We start from the raw sequence: 7,862 nt of genomic DNA, 5'->3' as shown, positions 1-7,862 counted from the left end.
GAGGGCAGCATTTGCATCCACTTTGCCCTTGTGGAAGGGTGAGCTCAGAGGTGGGGCAATGGAGGCGCAGGCTCTAAGTAGCACGAAGGCTCAGGGCCTTTGGGATTGATCTGCTTGCAGAGATGTAAATCAGGATGCCTGACTCTAGTGAGGTATCCATGCTTGTCCAGCATGGAGTTGTTGCGAGCGTCGCATGTGCCCGATGCCCCTGGTAGCTGCCTCCCCCATAGCTGTGACTTCTTCCTGGACAAGGGGCAGTGGATGCCACATGTGCACTGAGCCCTGGAATTACCCTGGGAAGGAGTGCTTTGCAGGGAAGTGGGTGGCCCTTGGCCCATCAGGCTGTGTAAATGCTCTGGGAGCTGCATGGCTCTGAGATGGGGCAGGATGGCTGCAGCTGTGCTTGGATCCTATTCAAGCCAGCCCTTCACACCACAACCAGGGCTTTGTGGAGTCAAACAACATTAGAAGCTATTTCTCCTGGGTCTAGGGCTGCGTGAAAACATGGCACTCAGCCGCTCTTAGAGTTTAAGGCCAGAGGGACCATTAGAACAGCTTGTCTGACCTCTTGCATTATGCAAGCTATTAAATGTCACCAAGGTCCCCTGTGCACTGACACTGCTTCCCAGAGCACTGCCGGCAGTGGGGAAGGGAGGTCCTGGGGCATGCCCAGCCCAAGGACATGGCTTCACATCCTGGATGGATCAGTGAGGTGCAAGGAGCTAGGGGGTCCCAACTTTGCAGCGAGGTACTGAGAAGTCAGGGCCTCAATCCAGCTCAGGTGTGCATCACCACCGATTGCTCTAGCTCAGGGATCAGCAACCCCCGGCACACGTGCCGAGTATAGCACGCAAGGCCATTTTGCTCGGCACATCACCGCCAGCCCGGACTCTAAGCAGCTGCTGCCAGCCACGGAGCACAGGCTGCTCCCAGCAGGCGGCAGGGAGGCTGCAAGCCCTGCTGCAAGCTGATCAGGCTCCGTGGGTGGGCTGCAGCCGGGAGGCTGCAAACAGCTGCTCCAGGCTTCGGCATGTCGCCACTCCAGCACCTTCCAAGGTAAACGTTGTGTTTTTTTCGGCACTCCGGCCAGAAAACGTTGCTTACCCCTGCTCTAGCTCCTTTATCCAGGCCTGGCTTTGGCCTCAGAGCCTCCAGAGGACAAAAGCTCTGGGGCATGCAGGCCCCTCATCACCCCCCAAAGCCTAACACAGATTGGACCCCAAGCCAGTTCACATAATAAGGAGGCTGGGAGGTCAGAGCCTTTAGAAAGCCATTTAGACACCTAATTCATCCATCCACCTAGTCCCACAAGTCCCTTGATGCCACTGTCCAGGTATGCCTGGTGAGACTCAGCTCCTGGGCTTGGGCTGATGCCCCAAAGGGCAGAGGGGAAGGAAAGGACAAAGAGAAGGAAAGGATGAGGAGAAAGAAATGAAGGAAAGAAGAGGAAGAGAGATGGGAAAAGAGGAGGCGGTCTGATGAAAGAACAGGAGAGGGATGGGGAAGGGGAGGAGGCTTGCACAGCCAGCTCCCTGGGGAGGAGGGAAGGTTGTATTTACACTTCCCACAGAGTTCCCAGCAGCTCGCTAACCCGGCTGCCCTGTCGTTCCTGACACTTGGCTGCTAGTAAATGACCTTATCTTGGGGACTGCAGATTGCTCAGGCCTCACAGAGGAAGCGTGTGGCTTAACCGCCCCCCCAGTGTGCCCTGACACCTACCCAGACACTCTCTTCCGGATCCCTCCAATGTAAACTCCTCTGCTCAGATCCCTGGCCAAGAGGCGCCTGTGCTCCAAAACGCTGCCAGCTGTTCCAGCCCAGCTTTGATGCAGGAGGTGGGTGAATGTCACGGAGGAGCTGTCGGCTGCTTCTCATTAACGCCGGCTTGAAGCCAAGGGTTTTGAGCTGTTGTAAGAGAAGAGCGACTACCCCAGGATCTTCTGCACTGCCCCCACCCCAACTTGTTCCACAAGTGTGACCATGCATGGGAGTTTAGGAAGGGCTCCCGAGGCATTGGTTGGGTGTGTGAGGAAGAGGAGGAGTCTGGTGGGTGCAGCTAAGAAAGTGGTGTTGGAACAAAAAGATTCAGAGCTTCACCTGGCATCACCAGGCCTCAGTGGCACTAAACCAGCTGGGGCATCTGGTCCGGGGATAGAGGGGCAGCAGTGATGGGGGAAGAGGATGCACTAAGGGGAAGGAACAGGCAGAGGCTTGACTAGCAGGGTTTGGGCTCTGGGTAAACGGGGTAGGGGTGGAAGGGGAAGTGCCACACAGCACTGGGGGGACGTGGGTACCAAGGGAACACCAGGCACCAGGGACAGAATCTTACCTGCTCCAGGGACTCAAAAGAGTCCCCAGCTGCTGCTGCCACAGCATGGTCTGTCTGCTCATGGCAGCAGCATGACATCTGTGCGCCTGGCTACTGAGCGCTAGAGAACAGAGGTGAACATCTGTGCACCCACAGCAGCAATGGGCTGGGGCGGCTGCTGGGTGCAAACTCCCTAGTGGGGGTGGTATTCTGGCAGCCCCGCTAAGTTGGTGCCTGGGGTTGGTGTCTTGTCTGCTGATGCCAAGTTATTCTACTGCAGACAGGAATGGAGCTGCCCCAAGGAGAGGGTGGCAGTAACAGGAGTGGGGTGAGGGAAAGCAGTGGCAGAAGTGTGAAGGGGTCAGAAATGGTGGATGGTGTTCCCAGGGGAGGGAGGTGTGGAGGCAGGGAGGCCCTGAGGATCCTGGGGGGCAGGTGGTGAGAGATTCCCAAGGCTCTTAGGTGGGTGGCAGTCAGAATGGAGTAGTCCTTTTCCACCCATGCCCACAGGCTCTTTCCCCTTGCCCTCTCCCCTGCTTCTCAGCTCCCTTCCTGACTCCCATACTGGGCCCTGCCATAGGACACTCACACTGCCTGTGTCGATGAGGCTCATGTCCTTTAGTCCATCGCAACCCCTTTGGCACAGACGACCTGGTCCTCAAAGCCCCTCCAGAGCAAGGCTGAGAAGAGGCAGTCACTTCTCACCTGCTCTTGCAAAAACAGGCTGCTCGGCCTGGGCTCCTACAGGTGACATTCGGCTCTTTCCTGGTCACCTATGTGTATGATGTGGTCACATAGAGTCGTCTAAGGACCAAAAATGTACATCTGGGTTGAAATGCTGTTCCTGGGCGCACAGTCCTGCATGCATGGATGAGTACATGCAGGCCAGACAGGGGATGTGCACAGGAAACAAAATGAAGGAGAGACAATGCTCGCAGCTTCACCACCCAATGGCAAGAGCACTCAGCTGGGATGCTGGAGGTCCTGGGCTCCCCTTGTCCAGGGGGGCTGGAGCCCAGGGCTTCCCAGTCTGCTAATCACCACAACACAGGTCAGCCACTTGCCCTTCCAAAGCTGGCCCCTGGGTAGCCACAAGTGAAAGGGAAGTGGGACAAGGAGGAAGAGTGCAAGACGCAGGTGGCTGCTGGCCTGGAAGACGGCCTCAAATCCGAACCTGTGCATCAGTGGTATGTTTGGCACTTAGAGGACAGAAATGCCATGTAGACCATATCTGGATGCTTGGACAATGAAGAAGGGACTAGACTGTCACCCCTAATGCCCCTCAGCCTCCTAAGTGCCTGTCACCGAAACCCCTGCCCTCCCTGGATCTCTGACGGGTGGCTACCGGATTAGAGCTGAGTGTATGCAGTAATTCCTGGCCCCAGGCCCTGATTACAGGAGAGTCCATTGAGTTAAAAGCTCACTGAACTCATAAGAGAGCCTTGAAGAGCCAAACAATCTCATCTTTCAGTGCGGCTGCTGCCACAGCGCCACTTGCCTTTCTCCAGGGGGTGGCAAATTGGATTTCCCAGGCTGAGGCACAGTGCAAATGGGACAGCGCTGCCCAGAATGGCTCCATGTGCCGCTGCATTTCCTGGGCTTTGGGGAGTCCCACAAGGAAAGGATGAGAAGAGCCTTGAAACAGGGTCTTTTCCCTTGTTCCCTGAGGGTCTGCACACGGCTCCCTAACTCGCCCAGACAGGTTCACCCCACTAAATTCTTTTCACGGCGCTGAGCATCCTAACACTGTTGGACAAACACTGAGAAAAGAGTTTGGTGGGATGAACTTGTCCGCTGCACAGAGCTGGCCTCGGGGTGGGCGACATATAGTTGGGGCTGGCCCTGCTTTGAGCAGGGGGTTGGACTAGACGTGACCTCCTGAGGTCCCTTCAACCCTCATTTTCTATGCTTCTATGACATGGGCAACCACCCAGGGTGCTGTGGTCAGGGGAACGTGCAGGCAGGGTGGCATCCACTCCAGCAGTGCCTGCCTGCCTGGCGCACCATGCCACTCTGCATCCCTGCCAGACTCTGCCCTGCATCCCTGCCCACCTGCCTCTGCCTCTGTCTGCAGCAGTACCACTGGCCTGGGATTTGCAAAAAAATAATATGGTCACCCTAGACTGGGCAATCTAACAGCCCCTTCTGGCCTCAAACGCCACGAGCTGCGGGAAGAGGAGTGATGTGCCGCTCTGCTAGGAGAAGAGCCGGCTCTGGAGAGGGAGAGGTTCCTGCATGGAAATCGTCCCTGGGGGAACTCATGTTCAGTTCAGTTTGGCTGGAGATGCATTCAGCCCCTCCCCAGCCCAGCCCAGCCCAGCCCACCCCACCGTGCCTTCCTGCTTCCCTGGGAACCTGCACTTGCTCCTCCTCCAGTTACACTCTTGCTGGCTCACCCGGGGCAAGGAGAAGCAGGGTCTGGAGCCCACCGAGAAGGACAGGTTTTTGGAGGGTGGATTTCATGGTGCCCTGTGCAAGTCGGTGAGGTCAAGATGACTCTGACCAAGGTTGCTGGAACTGCAGCGACTCTTGAGTTCTGCGGAAAGCACTCTGGTGAGGTCTTGTGGTCAGCCCCATGGCAAGTGAGCTCTGGCTCTCCTCTCTCCTCTTTCTTCCCCCACGTGGGACCCGGGACCTGACAAGGTAACACAGTGAAAAGGGTTAACCTGATTCCTGAAGGCTATTTCCCCCTAGGCATTGCAACTCCCCCACCCCAGTTATGGCTGTGCATATAGACGCATGCATGCACGTGTGCTCCCAGCCCCCAGGAGTGGGGCTGAGCCCAGCAGCTTCCCCCAGGGATTCCTCTCTGCAAGGCAGGAATCCCATCCCACAGCTGCTCAAAAATCCTCCAGCCCAGAGTAATGACAACCACTCTCCAGTCATCACAAGGGGCTGGACTCACACCCACTGGTGGAGAAGCAGCCTCTCTACCCTGCTCCAGACTGGAGCCATCACAGTCTCTGTGAGCTGGACACACCGGGGTCCGTAAAACACAATGTGGGTCACAATGGCACGGGACATTTCCCCGGCCCTACACCGTGCTGCTTTAGCTCAGACTCCTTGACTGGTGCAGTCCTCCCTCCCTTGACCCATGCGCCCCTGCTCTGAGCAGCCCCAAGGCCTTTTCGCTGTCACCTGCTTTTCCCTTCATCACTTGTCTCTGCCTCTCGGTATTCACACCCCATGCAGGACATGCTGCCGGCCTCAAACTCCTGTGTTACAGGGTGCTCTTGGTGTTTCCAGGATTGCTCCTTCTGGGTGTGGGGCAGGGTCTGAGGTAGCTGTTTTGGGGATACCTTTGGCTAACAGTTGCCTGAGCAGGCAGAAACCTATGGCCCAGGCAGCCCTTTCTACTCCTGTGCTCCCTAGCTCCTGGTGCACTGACAGCATGATGCCCCTGACCCGGTACAGATAAGCTGGCATCCCTGGTGCCAGTCTTCCCAGCACCCGGGCCCTCACTGGTGCTGGATTCCTCCAGATCCACTGTGAAACTCCATGAGAGCCTTGAGCCTGGAGACCAGCGAGCCCACCCTGAAGGATGGGAGCAATCTTCAGCAACTGAAACACAGCCTTGCAGAAGAAGAAAACTATCTGGTCTCTTGGCCAAGCCGAGCCAAGGCAACGCTGGTCACAGAGCTTGCTTGTGGCCCTGCCTGGGAGTGGGGAGAGGAGGGGACTGCGTGGGATCCAGCCACAGGTGATGTACAAGGCACCAGCATGACCTTGCTGGTGAATACCAGCTCTGCTCTTCAGCCTCTACCCTGTGCATTTGATAGTTCATCTTCCACCCCCTGAGCCCCCCTGCCCTCCCGTTGGCCAGGGTCATCTGAGTCCAACCCCTCTGGTGCCTGCTGGTCTCCCACTGGCTCCTCTGGGTCACTCCAGTTTTCCCTTACTGCTCTGGATACATCCCAGCATCTTTGCTTTGCCGCCCTGGATCACCTGCTCTCCTTTTTGCTGGGCCAGCTCCATCCCATGGTGTACGAACTGGATCCCAGCCAGGCTCTTTCTGCCTCTGTCAAGCAGTCCTTTCCCCTCACCAAACTGGCTGGCTCCACGGCTGGTGCCATGGCTCTTCCTGCTCAGCTGCCAGGAATCAGCACACATGGGATTTGCCTCTTTCTTGGAAACGACTTTCCCGACAGCCAGTCTCAGGGCGACAGGGCAGGTTGGAGAGGAGCCCCGTGTGGGGGGAACGGCTTCTGTAATGTCCCTCTTTGTTCCCTCTGCAGGTTGTGGGCTGAATTTGGGGCCATTCAGGCAATAAGACACTTGACACGCAGCCGATAACAACAGCAGTGTTGCACACGGCTCTCTAGCACTTCTCAAACACCAGCACTATAGGCCCGACGCACCCCTTGGGGGATGGGGAAATAGCATTTTACAGATGTCCAGAGAGGCTAGGGGACCTGGGGGCAGGTGCTAGTCCACCTACTAGGTGTGTGAGTGGAATTAGGTACTTAACTGCGACTCTATTCCACCCTGTTCTAGTCCCTGAAAAACCCTAATATAAAAGATAGTGAGTCTTCCTCCTCCTCGTTGCTTTTCAGTGACTGAGTCTGAAAGGCAAGATGATGGTGCGCTACAGAAGGAGATGTGTTAATGGACTGTCAGGACTCAACAGTGTGGAATAGAATTACATTTATTACTTAATTCCATTTACATGCCTAATAAGTAGCATCGATTCCAGCCCCTAAGGGCCAGAGTCATTTCTATCTATTAGGCCTCTAAGTGCAGCTCTGTTCCATCCTGCCAGAGTCCCTGAAAAGCTGTTATACAAGTGGTGGTGAGTCCTCTTCCTCCTCACTGCTTTTTATTGACTCAGTCTGATGGGGAAGATGCTGGGGTGCTACAAAAGATGATGCATTAATGGACTGTCAGGGACTTGACCAGGATGGAACAGAATCGCACGTAGACACCTAAGTGCACATATATGCCCAATAGCTGGTGCAGGGTCTGGCCCCAAGTGCTCTCACTTCCCACTGAAGTGGTTACAGGTCAGTGGCTGTGAGCGTGCAATCGGAAGTGCTCCGACACTAGCACTGTGATGCGTTTGGAGTGATGATTCATTATGCTGGTGGTGTATGGAAAGGTTCAGGAAGCTGGCTGGTTTGAGACTGAGCTGGGCCTGGGTCTCAGGGATCTGTTCCCAGCTAGGGGGAGAGGAATCAATTAGTGGTTAGAGCACAGGACACAATGTCTGTGAGCATCTGTGCAACAGAGAGAGGAAAAGGGGAACTTTGGTCCTGGGACAAAGCCTCTGGGAGGGTGGCTGTCTGCAAGGGACACAGTCTTTAGCCCATAGTTATTTTTCAGATCGAGCTCTGAACTCCTTAGTGAACACAACTGCGGCAGAGAGAGGGGAAGGAATGAGAAGCTGGGAGTAAGCAGCAGCCCCTGGGCTGAAGGGTTAGATAGACCCTGTGGAAGTCAGAGGCTCCTGGACAATTTCAGATCAGTTTACTGGGCAAATCCAGGAGGACTCCAGCTTCAAGGCTTGCAAGTGAATGCAGCGGAGTGGGTGCAATGGCCTGGGGGGGGGGGGGGGGGC

This window comes from Alligator sinensis, unplaced genomic scaffold (assembly GCF_000455745.1).
Source record: "Alligator sinensis unplaced genomic scaffold, ASM45574v1 scaffold103_1, whole genome shotgun sequence".
Lineage (NCBI taxonomy): Eukaryota > Metazoa > Chordata > Crocodylia > Alligatoridae > Alligator > Alligator sinensis.
This window is presented reverse-complemented; position numbering follows the sequence as displayed.